Genomic DNA, 18,019 nt, shown 5'->3' on the forward strand with positions numbered 1-18,019 from the left:
TTTTAGATTGTGTTTTAATACTGTAAATATTTAGATACAAAGGGGTTTTAATACGGGGATAGTAAGCAAATTAAAAGCACACAATATATCCTGGTATTCCTAGGGAAATGGAAGCTTATTTTTCTGATGCGGTTCTGAATGTTTTGTGAACTGTGCTATTTAGATATTGTGTATATATTTAAATATAGTATCTGCTAACAATAGTTAATGTTATTTGTATTTACCAATGCTGCTGTCATCACAATGTTAAATAAATTAGATTAGATAAACAATGTCAAATTTAATGCTTTAAATATAAATTAAACATATAGTGTATTATCTTGAAGTTAATAACATTACTGTTTAATAGGAGAACTGTCATTTATCTGCTTAGGTTAGATTTAAACAAGATAATTATATATACTAGGATAATATAACCAAATTATAGAACTAATAATATATGTGAACTATTAGAGAGGTAGAATAGTAATTTTGCATGTAAGGAATATCATTTGTGTTAACTAAATAATGTGATCAAGAGCTGTAGATAGATACCAGTGTTTAGTAGGGAATGTTTTGGTTAGGTTTTGTAGAGTTAGATGTAGTTATTATAGGTTTTTCGCATGTTTTTAGTGTGTTATTTTGTAAGATAAAGAACAAATATTTAGTAATGATGTGTACCAATAGAAGTTTATACAGTGTAAAAAACCTATGTTTGTCCTGGTCCAGGGGAATAGGGATAGGCACTGGTTAGGGATAGGACGTCAAGATTGCTTCCAGATATTACATAATGTGCTAATACATCTGAATCTAGTATCGTTTTGCAATTTTAAAATACACTTTAAAGTTTTAAAAATCTTAATCTGTGGATAATAGACTCATGGAATGTTAAAGGCTTCCAGAACTTGAAAAAAAGGAAATTATTTTTTCATTTGCTCCTCCAGTCAAAAGCATGTTTTATTTTGTTACAAGAAACCCATTTGGCTAATGATCAATGGACTGCCCTTAAAAATAAGAAATGGATTAGAGAGGTGATAGCTTCGGAAGGGACAACTAATAGTGCAGGGGTGGCGATTATTATTAAAAGTCAGTACCAAGAGAAAATCCTAGATTTTAAAATGGACAAAGAGGGAAGATGGTGTTATGTGATTCTCGTATCCAAACTTTATGACAAACCGGTGATACTTCTTAACATATATGCCTCATGTACCAATCAACAAATTTTCATAACATCACTTTATTTTATCCTGAATCAATATAATAATTACTATATAATAATAGGAGGTGACTGGAATACATATCAAGACCCTAAATTAGATAAATCAAGCTCTCATAGGTCCTTTAATAACCAAGCAGTGATAGCATTACAGGAATTTAAAACAGATTTTAAATTATATGATCCATTTAAATATAATAAGAATCACATGAACGTTACTAACTTTACATTTTATTCAAGTTGTTACAAAATGTGGTCCAGGATCGACTTTTTTCTAATTTCAGACGCACTAATGTTTTTTGATCCTTATATATACATACAAGCTCGACATTTGTCGGATCATTCTAGGATCACATTAACTTTTAATAAGGACACTAGTCATAAGATACGCTTTAGAGGCTATAATTGGACATTAAATCCATATCTAGAATACTGATTTACATAACTCGGATAATTATAGACCTATTTCACTTTTGAATATAGATATGAAAATTATGACATTGATTTTGGCTAATAGATTGAAGAAGGTAAGTAACCTGATAATATCAGATGAACAAGCCGGTTTTATAAATGGCAGACAAACTACAGATAATACGTTATCACTTCATACACTGATTTCTTATGCCACTCACAGGAACTGTAATGCATATGCACAAATCTAGTTATTAATAGGAATCTCTCAAAAAGAATTCAAATTAAGAATGGTACCCGCCAAGGGTGTCCGTCATCTCCTATATTATTCAATTTATATTTGGAACCATTATTTCTGCATATCAAACAAAATATTTATCACAATGCTCTAATAATTTATGGTACGAAGATTTCCATGGCGGCTTTTGTGGACGATTTGAATATTTATTGCACAACACCTGTTTCAGATATTAAGAAAATATTAAAAGCTGTGGAAGACTTTGCAAAAATATCTAATTACAAAATAAATTAAAAAAAAAGCAAGGTATTTCCATTAAAGACGCCTACACCCTTCTCACTTTTACCATTGGTAGGGCAGGTAAAATCCAAAGAAAAAATAAAATATTTAGGGGTTGTTATTTTCAACAGATAATAGAGACTTTTATGTAAATAATGTTAAGTTAATTTGGGAACAGATAGTATCTGATTTAAAAAGATGGGATAATTTGAAACTACCAATAATGGCAAAGACCTCAATTATTAAAATGAACATACTCCCCAGAATACTATATACCTTTAGAGCTACTCAAGTTCAAATTTCTAGGAAATTCTTCAAACAACTTCATACAGAATTAGCTAGATTTGTATGGGAACCTAGAAAAGTTAGGATATCTTATGACAAACTGATGACTCTGAAAAATAGGGGGGGGGGGTTGGAACTACCGAATTTTGAAACATATTATTTAATAATAAACGCTAACAGAATTTTAAGAGTAGTTAACTTTGATAAGATCAATTCGAAATGGGCTCTTGATTTTAAATCATAAACATGTTGCTGGTCTGGGTATTAATTGTAAGGCATTACCTTTTTTAAACAAAGATACCCTTAAAATGTACGTATTGATGGAGCATATTAAAATATATATAATATCAGTACAAAGTCTGTTTAACTCACTAAATCTTTTACAATATATGATGATTTTTCAACCATTTCACAAAAATCCGAATTTGAAAATTGGTAATCAGTTGATAGACCTTAAGAAATTCCCACTTATACGTAATTTAACCATATTTGATTTATATCCCTTTCTAGGAATCTCAATACATAACATACTAAGAGAGATGGATCTCCCTAACTCGTATTTAATTATAATAAGACAGTTAAAGGACTTATCAATAAGCTATTTTACTAATAGGAATTTTAAAATTAAAGAAGAAGATTTAAACATTTGCCTAAACTTATGGCAAACCTTAACACAGGAATGTAAATATATAACAGCGTCATATAGTTTGATGAAAGAGGTGAAATACAATAACCAAATACTTTTATCGAAATACTGGAAGGAGAAATTGTTAACGATTGGGGATAGTAAAATAGTAAGAGCAATTAACTTAACCTTAAAATCAGTGTCCCTTCAAAAGTTATTATTTACTCAGTTGATGATATTTAATAATGCGTATTATACGCGTCTCACTTTACATAAATTTAACTCAAAAAACTCACCCAAATGCCCATATTGTATAGATCAAATGGCTGACCTTTTACACATGTTCTGGAGTTGTAAATGTATTTTTAAACTCTGGAATTCTTTGAAATTCCAACTACAAAAAATGGGATATCAACAGTCTACACTTTCTTGGGAGTTTATGATTCTGCATATTCCACCAACTAATTTGGATAAATCCCAAAGGATCATACTCGTAAATATCTTTTTGTTAATGAAGCTGTATAGAGCTACAAATTGGCTGAACCCATCCCAGACTTCATGGGAAAATTTCAAGAGTGTAGCGATAAAACATATCTTAGCACATAAATTATTAATTAGTGATCATAAGAAAAGTGTAAATAATACAAAAATATGGGAGCAAATCTTTAACATTGTCTTAGCTTAAGGTTCCATTCCACTTTTCTCCGGGAAGTACAAACCTGAATGGTTTATTTAAGAACCATCTTAGCATCTCCACCCTTCCAGCCTGTCCAAGCCAGGATGTTACAGCTGAAGCCATCATCACTAAACTTCAATTAAATGCCCACAAAGCTCTTTACATAATCTGCATGTACATACCTCCAGGCAACAATATACCCATCTTAGAAGACTTCCTTAGCTGGGTTTCCACTAACTACCCCCAAGAAACTATAATTCTGGGAGACTTCAATATAGACTGGAATTCTGTTAATAAGGATAATCCCTCCTGTCATATAAACTTATATGGTTTTACTCAATCCATTACCACTACAACGAGACTTAATAAACCCAGTAAGAAACAGAGTATCTTAGATTGGATACTTATAAACAAAGTCAAAGTCTCATACAAAGTAGGAACTTTGCCTGATGACCTCAGTGACCACTGTCTAACCTATATATCTAGAGAAAAGACTGACTATCAAAACCTCCCTAACACTAGAATAATACGTTCAACCAAACATTTTAAAAGTGACTTATTTCAAAATGATCTCAAAGCGTGCAACTGGAACCTCTTGAAATCACTTCCTCTTAATGAAGCAGTATCATTTTTTAATTCAACCTTCCTTTCCATTTTGGATAGACATGCGCCTGAACGTTCTATCAGAATGAAGTCTAATATAGCCCCATGGCTCTCAAAGGAAACAAAGAAATTAATTCACACTAAAAATAAAGCTTGGGCCAAATGGAAATACAATAGCATCAGTTCTGATTTTCTCCATTTTTGCCAACTTAGAAATCTTACAAAAAAAGCTATAATCTCTGACAAACAAAAATACTACTGTGAACTGCAAGAAACCCATTTAAATAAACCCAAACAATTCTGGACATCAATCAACAAACTCCTTAAACCTGGTACAGCTAAAACCCCCTTCCCCATAAATGCAGACCCAAATACCCCTAACCAAACTGCTAACACTTTCAACTCTTTTTTCATGGAAACCATCCAATCTCTTGCTAGACAACTGAACACCAACAACTTTTACCCTCCAAATAATCCTGTTGATTCCCCCCATAACTTCACTCTTCATCCTATCTCTACCTCTTTCATCTACAAACTTATTCTCAAACTGAAACCATGCACCCCCTCTGCTGACAAACTCCCCTCTCTGTTTCTTCAAAAGGCTGCCAAACAGATTGCATACCCTATATCTATTCTCATTAATAGGACTATCCAAGAGGGAACCATACCAGATATATGGAAAGTCTCTCATATCATCCCCCTTCACAAAGGAGGTAACTCATTAGACTACACTAACTTTAGACCTATTGCTCTACTGTCACCTCTAGCTAAGATTATGGAAAAATGTATCCATCAGCAACTTGTACAGTATCTCTCTTTACACAACATAATAGCCAATTGTCAACATGGCTTTAGACCCCACCATAGCACCTCCACTGCCCTCCTTTCCTTTGTTGATACCATCAACAACTATCGTAACTCCAATCTTTTCACCTCTGCTCTATTCATTGACCTCTCCAAAGCTTTTGACATGGTGAACCATTCTTCCCTTATTAACATCCTTGAATCCCTCTCATTTGATAACCTGGCTTTAAAATGGTTTACTTCCTATCTTAGCAACAGACATCAAGCCGTTCGTTGGGACAATCACATTTCTTCCTTATTGCCTGTTTCTATTGGAGTCCCGCAGGGCTCCATTCTTGGGCCACTTCTCTTCTCCCTTTACATAAACGATCTCAACACTGTAATCCCTCAAGCTACCTGCATCCAATATGCTGACGACTCCACTATTATCTGTTCAGCATCTAACTCTTCAGAACTACTGTCTCTAACTCAAACTACTTTCAACACTGTAGAAAATTGGTTTACTAGATGGTACCTCCTCTTCAATGCTAAAAAAACAAACTTCTCCTTTTTACTCCTACCACTCGAGCCTCCCCATTAAACTTCAACATCCTATCTAATGACACCACTGTCATCTCCCCTGACACAACAACTAAACTGCTAGGAATAACCATTGACAACAATCTCACTTTTGATCAACATATCAATAACATCATCAAAACTGTTAACAAAAAAAATAGAATCATTATACCGCATTAAACCATTTCTTACACCTGCTTCTAGAGCAACTATCGCCCACTCCCATCTGATATCTACTCTCTTTTACGCCTCACCTATTTTCACTAACCTTAAAAAGACTAACCTAAATAAACTAGCAACTTGCTACAATAGTATTGCCCGTTTGGCTACTAGTAACCCTTTTAGAACACATCACTGTCATAACCTAAAACTCCTAGGCTGGCTTGAGCTACAAAACTGCATTATGATCTCACAACTTACCATTGCCCACAAGATACTTTACCAACCTGACAACACCCCTATACTTTCTCAACTTTTAATCCCCTATAATAATCTTACCTCCCTTCGATCTTCTTCTAAACTCATGACCAAATCTGTAAAATCCTATAACTTAGCTGGTGACTCTCTATTCACCAATACTGTAGGTAGGACATGGAATCAGCTACCCTCTGATATCACTCTAATCCCCTCCTTACCACTCTTCAAACAAAAAATCAAACTGCACTTCCAAAATCACTGGCTTTGCTCCTGTAGGACTCCTGACTAAGCTTCTTCATTCCCCTTCTCTACCATAACTTTTCTCTGTTTTACTAACCAGAAATACACATTCTTCTCTTCACCCTCTTGCTCTCCTCTCATGCTCTGTCCCACTTCACCTTTTCTCTACCCTCTCCTCTTTTCCATCTCCTTCTCCTCTCCTTACTAGACCTTTGTATCTCACTCTTCTCCTCCCTTGCATTTCTTCTTTACCTCTTCATATGTCCTGTATTAATTCTTTTTACCAACAGTTTATCAAAAATTTGCTAATCCTTAGCTTTTTATTTGTGACGCTTCAAATGACCTAGTATACTTTTTATTAGCATGCCTTAGCTATTTGTTGTTGTTGTTGTTATTTGTTATTGTGACTCTTATTACAAAAGGTATATCCTTACTGTACTTTTATTATATGTCTCATTGTAATTGATTTATGTGAGGAGCTTTTCTCCCCGGGCCTCTACTGAAAATGGACATATATCCAGTTAGACTAGCCCGGTTAACAAATGTAAAATAAAATAAAATAAAATAAAAGTACAGACTAACTATCGAGTTGTCTATAGATAAGTATTATACTGATACTAGATTTTTAGTCTTTTTTTTTTCTTCTGTAATATCTATTTAGAAGTATATAGTTATGTATAATGACTCTATGTAACTGTTGGAAGCATTTATGTATATATTGTAAATAGGTTGTAGTATTGTATTAACATTTAGAATAAAAAGAAAAATAAAGAATTATTATTGAAAAAAAAAGATTTGGCCACTGTATAAAGCACCTCTCCCCTCACCACCATCACATTCAAGGATACCTTTCTCATTTACTGCTTTATTGTCCAAATGCTCTCAAGTACTGAGAACTTCAGTCACTATTATATTTTAAAGCATTATTAAATCAAAAGTCTCACCAGAAATGATACACCTGAATTCACTGAAGTGCTGCCCATACTGCTGGAAACTGTATTTCCTGGATTTATAGTGTTAGAAAACCTCACATTGTTTTTAAATAACATTTCACTATTAAAGCAAGATGATGAGGTTACAAATCCTTACGTGTCTATGATAGGAATTTAAATGTTCTAAAAACTGTTCATTTACAAACACCCGAAAACTGCACTTAATTCATGATTGCTGTACTTAGGATACTACAAACTGATTGCCTGGTGACTATTTTTTTTTCTGAAACAGTCTATCTTTTTAGTAGTCCTTACTGGTGATTCTTAGTGAAACTTAACAACCTCTCCTATTAAAATAGATTCACTGAAAGCATGTGGAGTGCCTTTGGGGTATCTTTTAAACAGGTTGTTTTTTGAGCAAAATGCTTTCTTAAGGTGAAGCAGACTATGCTGCGAAGTGCATACTGTGTTTAGAAGCTTCTTACCTTTCGATCGAAGCATATTACTTCTATCTAAAGTTAATCGTTCAGAGATTACAGAATGTGTATATAAACAACCCTCTGAAACATTAGCAAACAGAAACTGATATACAGCTTAGCTTTAATCTATAAAGGAGCACAATGCAGCATGAGCAGAACTATAATGAAGTAAGAAACTGCATTAATAGTTCAGCAGCTTCTCAGCTGCATAGCGGTATTTTATTCAACGTATAGACACAGTACCATTGAGGTGGGGCTGGCTAGGGGAATTCTTTTTTTTTTTACAGCACTTTTATGATCTTGTTCGATTCATTATTATGATTGTAATTTTTTTATTTATTTTTGTTATGTAAGCATTTATGTGGCACTATTATTTATTTAATTATTTGTTTCCGTTATGTCAGTATAACACATCATTTGGGTAGTGTAAGTGTCAGTGCAAGTCTGTGCAAGCACAAGGCCAACTTTCCTCATACTGCTCCTCATGGTGTTCCTTTGTATTAAAGTTGCATTTCACTTTTCTGTTTTGCCAATAGTTCAGAGAGCTGACTATATACATGTTCAGTCTAAAGTTAGGAAGCACAGTTTGCAAGCTGCCGTATGTTATATTAATCAGCTAAATGTGTTCATTAACCTAAAATGAATTGTCATGTGATGTAAGAGTCAAGATCAAACACATAGACATGTTAAAAACAAGAATAAGGTACTTTAGAGCTGTCATAGAATCCCCAGAGTTCTCATGCCAGACGGCAAGGAAGCCATAAGCAGGGGATGGATAGAGTATTGACTTCCACTTATGGCTTATTCCTCACAGAGAAACCTCCTTAGTCTTCAAACTGCAGTAAATTGCAAGAGTCATCCTTCTGTCAGCACTCACTGAGCACCACGGCACTGTACCAACTGGCTCCCAGTTCTTGAAAGGGAAGACCTTAACTTTCTTTCCACTGTATACAAATCCATGCTTAACCTAACAACTCTGTGAATTTACAGTAAATGTACTCTCTCCTAATTTCTGTGTAACCTCATATCTCACAGTAATACTTCTACAAATCTATAGGGAGCTCACTCAGCTCCATATATGCCTCACACATTTGAGTCTTTGCACTGCAACTTTGGTACAACCTCCCTGCTTTTATTTGAAGTACTGCTACCATCCAGGATTTTAGCACTAACTTGAAACTCATCTTCACCAAAATACCATATGCTTTTGTTTCAGTAACTGTGCAGAGCCCTAAAACATATCAGCATCCACCCCCATCAGCTGTGCACTAGCTAAATTACCAGAATATAGGCTCCTGAATGAAGCCAGAACTCTGCACTATAAATAATTTATAAATACTACTAAATGTATAACCTAAATGAACATGTTTATGAACTTACCTTGAATCTTTATCATGTAAATAAGCCATTTTGGAATCTCTGTGTGAACCTACAGGTTTACTATCAAAATGCTGAATGGCAGTTCGTATACACATGTATATATTAACATTCTATGCATGATCCTTTGTTGGTGTCTGTAAAATAATAAATATGGCACTCCAAGGCAAGGCAGGATAGCAGACCCAGAAAAACATTTTAATCCAAATACCAGCACATTAATAACAGAATACAAGCACAAATGGTAGCAAAATGTCACCAAAATCACAACAGTTAAGCGCTTTCACCTGGAACACCCCCAGGCTTCTTCAGAACAATTCAAAATGCCTAAATCACTGCTAGAAATACTAAAACTAATGTCTTTCAGCTTTTTCTGATTAGGGGTTACCACAGCAGAACTTTCTTTGTGTGCAACTGATAGGCAGTGGATTTTTTACACTGCCATGTTGCCAGCCCGATGCCCAACCTTCAAAGAAGGCACACCCATTCATGCACACACTTACCTGCATGTCTTTAAATGTTACTCAACTGTGGGGAGGATATGCAGACTCCACACAGAAGGCGCTCTATCTGAGAATCGAACGGGAGAACCTCTTGCAGTGAGACGACACTGCTATAAATACTACCGTCCGTAATAGAATCCCAACAATTAATAACACTATAAAAATATATAAAACACTATAGATGTGTAATGTTCAATAACAAAAATATGTTAAAATTGGCATTAACGGTGTATTGAAATTAAGTGCAGCAAAATTATGAACTTGTCATAACAACATGGACTACAACACATAGCCCATATGTGGGTTTATAAGTAGGTGCAGGGTTGAATATTTTTAACATATTTTTATTATTCAGTATATTTTGAAGACATATAATGTTTTTTATTCTTTACATTGTAATAACATTCTGTCTAGCCTTTTATGTGGTTTGTTTTTAATATGTGTTTGAACAACTATATTGTATGTGAAAGAATTACTGCACGGATGCACACACTTATTTGAAGATCTGGTTGAACAGGGGCCTTTAAATGGCTAATCTTTTAGCCAATTGTTATTAATTGTTGGGATTCTATTATGGACGGTAGTATTTATAGCAGTGATTTAGGCATTTTGAATTGTTCTGAAGAAGCCTGGGGGTGTTCCAGGTGAAAGTGCTTAATCGTTGTAATTTTGGTGACATTCGTACCTCTCAACTGTACAGATTTCTGCAGAATATCCAGATTTTTGGCTCATATTTCTGGCTTGTTCCTCTTTTTTTTCCTGGCAAATCACTAGGATGATCTCAGGATTATAGTCACTAAATAATGGCATACATTTGAGTTTCAGACTTCAAATCCTTCAGAAAATGTATATGAAAACAAATCCTGTTACTCTAGCAACTTTCTAAGTTTATGAGCAATATTTAAAATATGTTCCTATTTGCACCCCCATTTTGTCAAGCTTTGTACAGATTTTTTGCATTAAGAGGTTGAGAGGTATTTGTGCTTATATTCTGTTATTACAGTGCTAGTATTTGAATTAAAATGTTTTACTGGGTCTGCTGTCCTGCCTTGCCTTGGAATTCCATATTTCTTGTTCGTGGTAACCTTGTTTGGATTACTTATTGCCGTCTGTAATCAGCCCACATACCCCAACCCCAGCCTGTGGATGAAATGGGTCCATTAGGATCACCTGTCCTCTACCTTGGTTAACAAACATGGATACATTAATAAATAAATAAATGTAAGTGATAGTTTACATGCTTACCAAATAAATCTATATGCCTGGGTGAACAACAGCCCTTCCATGATGATATATATAGACAGATTTGTCCTCTGAATTTACATAGCTTTGAGTTGGGAAGAGGAAAACTAAATATTTCTTTGTGTCTGTTTGCAGTACTGTTTCCTTTGAAGAATGCACTTTAGAGAATGTAAGTTCATCAGCTATTGTTTAATTAATATTTCTTCAAAGTAACCTGCAATATTTTATTTATGTTTGTCTTGGCCATAGTGTCTTACATTACAGAGATAACATCATTACCCTCTTTTTTCTACTTTTTTTTCTCCTTCAGAGAATACAGCACACAATACATTATAAAAACACCTGCAAAGACATCTCCAACAGCTCTCCTTGCATGCAGTGCCTTGAAGGCCATGTACAGTTATTAAACTGATGCAGTTAGACTTTTTGCTCCTTCAAAAACTAGTAAGTAATAAGAATGATACAATTTTTTTTTTATTATTTGCAAGATGTTTATCTCTGAAATGCCCTAATATCAAAAGTTTCTATTTAAAACAAGAAAGATGAGTGTGTATGTGTGTGTGTGTGTGTGTGCGTGCGTGCGTGTGTGTGTGTGTGTGTGTGTGTGTGTGTGTGTGTGTGTGTGAGTTGACATATGTGTGCACTTAAGGTACACCAGGTTTGGAGATGAAACCCCCAAAAGAATTTCAGTGAGTGCGTGTGTTTGTGTGTGCATTGATTTTTTTTTTTTTTTTTGCTTTTGCTACTCAACGTGCTGTGAATGGTTCAAAGGCAAGCATTTTAAATATGCATATACATTTAAATTCTCCTGTCCTTAATAATAAAGAAGGGTCAAAAGCCAACATCTTAAAATATGAATTCTTCGCACTCTTCTGAAGAAACAGTACTGTGCAATGAATGTCATCTAATATTTGACAAGCATCTTCTTCCAAAACATCCACTGTAAAGCCAACAGCTTAAGCATATCTAGCAATTAAATCATTCTCTAACTATTAAATCATTGTCATATAACTTGTATCTATTCTTAAACATTTTTTTTCATATTGTGTCTAATCTGATGTAATTATTTAAACTGTAGTTGTTTTTTATATTATTTTTAAAGACTGTAAAATTATTGTTCTTAAAATGTTTTGTAATACTTTGAAGCTTTTCTCCAAGAGCCTCCACTGAAAATGGACTCCTATCCAGTTGGACTTTCAAATGACAATAAATAAATAAACATGCTAAAGCTGGAAGGTAGAAATTTGAAAGGATAAAGTGAGTAATGTTACATTCGGGGAACACAGGTATTAACAAAAAGACTTTAAAAAAGAAATAATATAAAAGAACATTTCAGATTATTCCATATAACAGCGTGACTATGTTCGTAACTTAGAACACTATTACCTTGTGACTCCTTGTTTGCATACTTTTGAGAAACGAGAACCACAAGCAGCTTGCTTAAGAACACCATTTGTATTACAGAGTGGCAGCAATAGCTTATACAACTCTAGATTTGTAGCAGTGTTAATAACAAGTGATTTCCTGCTATTTGGGATGCCCACAACAGAAAACAATAAGTTTTCCCATTAGCTGTGCACTAGAAAGCTTCATTTTTTTTAAATACAACTAAACTCCATATAAAATAAACTTGTTTTAATTTGAAGTAAAAGACAAACATCATCCTTGATGGCTCATAAAGACAGCATATCTCAATAATCTACTGTATTAGCTGCAGGTTCCAGTTAAATTGCAACACACACACACACACACACACACACACACACACACACACACACACACACACACACACACACACACACCTCTTTTTTCTGCACAATTTAATATTCAATGTATAATATGTATCTACCATGTTGTTTATGTAATGAAAATTCTTTGTGTATCTTTAGAACGGGTCTCGCTCTGTCTTTAAATTTTATATTTTTATTCTATTTTTTCCTGAAATATACTGTTCGTTTTGTACCATGTTAATTTCTCTAAGGTACTAACAAATTTCTGTTGTGGGCTTCCTGTTCCTCCCTCAGTTTTCTACAGACACCTTTGACATGGATTCTTTTTTCAGATGGCAGTTAGCACATTACTTTTATACATGTTTTACAATTCTTAAGAAAGTAATCCACATATAGTTTTAATTTGTGTTGAACGTTTAGCAACATACCAGTTGGAAAAAGTAAAACAAATAAACTTCCTTCTAGAATTACTTTTTGGCACTTTGCGAAAATTCTATATAATTTCACACCTTTCATTCAGACCACAAAAAGCCACAAACACTAACACATAAGTAAGAAAACACAGACACGCATACATGCTGGCCCACATGCAGATGCACACACACAGACACATACACACATACACACCTGAATATGAAAAATAATTTTGGACATCTACATCCAAAACTGAAGCAGCATTTAGTGTACCAATAGACCTTTCTCAAAGCAATTTGCTCAAAATGCCAAGTACCACCATCTTACAAAGGTGACTTCTACATATAAACAAGGAAAGCAGTTAACGTGCAGAGAACCAGAAAAATTAAAGACAAATAAAGTAACTCCGTAAGTTAAATTAACTGAGCTTGCTATTCTGCCCTTGTAACACAGTATCTATGGTTCCGAACATTTGGAATTATTTTAAAAGCAATAACATTGCAAGCTTGAGAAACAGCATTGGAAATGTCAGAGTAAATCCATGGAGCTCAAGAAGTGTTAGGAGAGCAACACTATTTATTTTATACCATGGCTTTCAGATGTGGACTATTCCAGTAAGTTCTCTACTGGATAAAAACACATATTAGCATCCAAATTACTGTTTTTGTGAGACAGCATAACTGGAAAAAACTGCAATGCTTTATTGCAATAAACTCTGTTATTCACGTTTATATTCATTGCCTGTTTCCTGCTTTGTTCACTAACAAAGGACAAAAGTAAACATGTGCATGTGTACTTGTCTGAATCCATTTGCTCACCTCTGTTTCTCACCCTGCAGTACCAACAAGCAGAACACCTGCTGCATTGTTTCATGGTGCATGCAGATGTGGCTTAAAAATAGGATATACTAGTTATAGTCATGTTTGATTTATCATGCCAAGAAGCCTTTTTAACTCCTTTTACAATTCTTTTATGATTTTACAAAATCTACATCGCCTGTATTTATACCCAACATTTATGCATATAATTGCTGAAATGAGAACTGCTTCTATACCTCCAGCATCCAAATGCAAGGATATAGCAAACAAGATTCACAGATATCTCTTACTCTCAGTTATTACTAGTTAGTTAGTAATTTAACATTTCAGGTTAGTCATCATCACAGATATAGACACATGTTCAGGAAATATAGAATCTTGTAAACCTACAACCAACTTTAGAGTGGTTTTGAAAAGGTGATTTTCCTGAAAGAGGTAATAATAATTTTGTATCAGTAACAGTATGTTTAAAAAAGTATTTACAAAACAAAACTGAAGTACATCCTACCTGTTTCTTCTCTGTAGCAGCGTTGCTCTTTATTAGCCCACTGCTAGCTTTTACCATGCCTCCTGTTTCGTTCAGCTGTTAATTGATACCGTAGCAATGCCTTTCTGTTCTCTTATTGGCTTGCATCTCAGATTTAGGCACAGCATGGTCTACTTTTGATTTGACTATGTGAGATTCAGAAGGCAAGGAACTCTTCCACTCCTCCCAGATGCTAGTTGTCATAGTAATACTCTCATGTGTGACATCACTTGTTGATATTGCCTTCTTGTCAATAAGTTACAGAGGTGCAGACAGATGAACATGAAATAAACATTTGCAGCAAAAGACAATGAAAATCATCTGCTTGTTCTAAAGATATATTTTAGTGAAACGTTTAAATAATTACCTGTGATGTGTAAAATGCTAGTCAAATAGAAGCCTTTTTATTGTTAATGATGCCTTGTTTCATAGCAGACAGCATGGCTGGGTTGGAGAATAAGACAGTCATCTGAAAGCCTATAAGGTCTTTGTAGCTGTTCCAAAACTGTGTGACATTTTTAACCTTCCTTTTTTTTGATTGTCTTATTTATCTCCCAAACATAACGCACATTATAATGAGTTCTGTCATCTAGTTGAAATTCTTTCAGTGCCTTATCATAGGGATAATAAGACTCCTTCAGAATTTCTAACCTTGTGTGTGCATGTGTGTGTGTGTGTGTGTGTGTGTGTGTGTGTGTGTGTGTGTGTGTGTGTGTGTGTGTGTGTGTGCGTGCACACATTTATGTGTGTGTATACGGGTCCCAATTAACATGCTTCATTGTCCAGACTTTTACTGGGAGGACAAAGAAAGCTGCCAAACTGACAGTGTAATTTCAGTCCTATTTCTTGAGAAGCAGCACCTTCAGACAAAGAATATTGCAGTCATCCTTACTGCTTATATAATTTACAGTCATTTCATACCAGCTTAAATAAACTGCTTATATAATTTACACAGTCATTTCATACCAGTTTAAATAAAGCACTCACTGGCAGCACATATTCCTTAATAATTTCTGAAGTGTAGTGGTTGGTTCTGTAGTGTAGTGGTTATCACGTCCGCTTCACATGCAGTAGGTCCTGGGTTCGATTCCCAGTGGAACCATTATGACTCGTGTTCCACAACAGTGGTCAATTCCTTGTTGGTCAGATCCGACCACAAGCAAATCACCCTAGACATCCACATCACATCCCACCCCCACCCCCCAGTAGGGAAACCACTGTAAAAAATTTCTCCAAAGCCAACTTCATGCTTCTTAAGATAGAAGTGGCAAACTTCATGACACCCATGCTGATGGACGATAGAGGTATGACTGCTGAATCCTATACAACTGCACTTTATAAGCACTTACACCGGTGCATGGATTGTGCAATCCCTAACAGAACCAAGATGCTATCTGCCAAAAAAAGGAAGCCAATCTGGTAGTACCCTGCTATAAACAAACTCTACAACAGAAGAAAGAATGTTGCAAAAAAGAGTAAAATCCCATGATAGGAGGAACTCCGTGGTCAGCCTCAGTAAGAAGCTGAGATCCCTCATAAAATCCTCCAAAGCTAGTTATGAAAGCAAAATTGCCACTGCTTCTAAAGACAACCACAAAGCATTCTATAGCTATGTCAAGAATCTCAATGGCAACACTGAAATCTGCTCTGAGTTACAGCACATTGGAACTAAATATACAGAACCAACTGATATTGCCAACATCCTGGCAGATAGGTTCAGTGCTAACTTTACCCCTCTCTCATCCCCTGAAGCAGCCATCTCTATACTAGAAGAATGCAAAGTTCCTGTAATCATGGCTGCACAAGTAAAAAACACTCACTCCAAAGCCAAGAACACAGCATCCATGGGACCTGACAACATCCCAGGCTGCGTTCTACATGATGAACTGGTGCCCCACCTAAGTACCATGTTCAATCATAGTCTCACCTCAGGCTTTTTGCCCTCCGAATGGAGCACAGCAACGGTTATCTCACTCCACAAAGGGGGAGCCACTATGGACCCTGGGAACTACCGCCCCATTAGCCTGATGAGCCTGGTCTGCAAGGCTATGGAACATATCATCATGGAACTTATAAACAATAACATTGGTAATCTCCAAACTCTGGACCCTACCCAGTTCGAGTTTGTAAAAGGCAGATCATGTCTCCTAAATCTGACAGACTTCTTTGAAGCAGCCACCAAAGCCGTAGATGAGGGTAAGGTGGTTCACACAGCCTATCTAGATCTCGCCAAGGCTTTCAACACCATCCCCCACTCTGGAATTATAGATAAACTCATTAAACTAGGTATAAATCCCTATGTCATGAGATGGGTTGCCAACTGGCTCACTGACAGAACCCACACTGTGAAAGTAGCAGACTCTAAATCCAACTTCAGACCAGTGACAAGTGGAGTACCACAGGGTTCAGTCCTAGGTCCTCTCCTGTTTGGTATCTACTTCTCTGAAGTACTGGCTAACACAGAAGGTCTTTGGCTAACAAAGTTTGCAGATGACTGCAAACTAAGAGCCCTAATCAAAACTCGTAATGATGTGGACATCCTACAAAAGGACCTCACTGAGACAGATGCCTGGTGTTAAAGCCATGGTCTCAAGCTCAATGCCAAAAAGTGCATTGTCATCCCTTTTGGTAAAAACTCTGTACCCATGAACTACCACATAGGCGGTAGTCTACTTAACACCTAAAGTGTGATAAGAAACCTTGAGATACAGGTGGACAGTAGTCTCACCTATGATAATCACATCGCCACAGTAGTCAGGAAATTCTTCTACATGGCACACCTCATCAAAAAAAGTTTCTCATCCAGGAAAAAAGAGGTCATTGTTCCACTCTACTCATCACTCATTAGACCCATTATAGAGTACAACTCCCCTTTTGGTATGTACCTCACAAGACATCTACAACAACTGGAAAGGCCACAGAAATACCTTACAAAGAGGATTACCAGCCTCAAACAGATGCCCTATGCAGACTGTGTCAAAAAACTCCAGCTTTTCTCTGTCGTATATCGCCTACTCAGAGGTGATCTCTGCCTAACATACAAAGCTATGTCAAACCCAGAGCTGTTGGACATGTTCCACATAAAGAAATCCCAATCCCTCTGAGTTACATGCTCTAGGGACCTAAACCTTGTAACCACAATAAACAGAACTTGCTGGAGGGATAGATTCCTGTCCCAGAGACTTCACATACTCTGGAACAAACTACCTATCTATATCAAACAAAGCTCCTCATTAGCACTCCTCAAGAAAAATCCTGATGATTGGATGGGAGATAGGAAATTCACCCTGGGGATCACTTCTGTGGCTTTTTTTGACAGAGGCACAGGAAAATAATTTTCTTGGTTGGCAAAAGCCAGGGTACTGTTTGGCTAGGCTTATATAGGCCCTAGGGCCAATAGCCTAGTACCTACCTATGAACCTATGAACCTATATATTACTTGAATAGTTTTGCTGCTTCTCTCTGAAGTATGCCTTTAAAAGCCCTTGTCATAATGAGAAATGAACATTTATACTTCAGAACTGGGGGTTATTGAGGTTCTTTTCAAGAGACTCAAAAGTACTCCTGGGAAAAAGAAAAAAAAAATAAGATAGAAGGTTAGAACAGAACAAGAGAGAAGAAAATATGAATGAAAAAATGCAAGAAAGAATGAGAGCAAGAGAGAAGA

General features: G+C 35.7%; 1 protein-coding gene and 1 non-coding gene across 3 annotated transcripts in view; one reads left to right on the forward strand and one right to left on the reverse strand.

Annotated features, from left to right (window-relative positions):
• The window catches only part of LOC122794510 (synaptosomal-associated protein 25-like), a 1,032,368-nt gene extending 1,017,912 nt beyond the window's left edge, over window positions 1–14,456 (reverse strand). For both annotated transcript variants that reach the window (XM_044062973.1, XM_044062964.1), the window contains exon 1: window positions 14,335–14,456. The gene's annotated coding sequence lies outside the window, so the exon portion shown is untranslated. The remainder of the gene's footprint in view (window positions 1–14,334) is intronic.
• Window positions 14,457–15,381: 925 nt separating this feature from the next.
• TRNAV-CAC lies at window positions 15,382–15,454 on the forward strand. Its single transcript has one exon. It is a non-coding gene; the product is annotated as a tRNA-Val (tRNA).
• Window positions 15,455–18,019: the final 2,565 nt, after the last annotated feature.

Source organism: Protopterus annectens, chromosome 1.part0, assembly GCF_019279795.1.
Source record: "Protopterus annectens isolate FY-2018-M chromosome 1.part0, PAN1.0, whole genome shotgun sequence".
Taxonomy (NCBI): Eukaryota; Metazoa; Chordata; order Ceratodontiformes; family Protopteridae; genus Protopterus; species Protopterus annectens.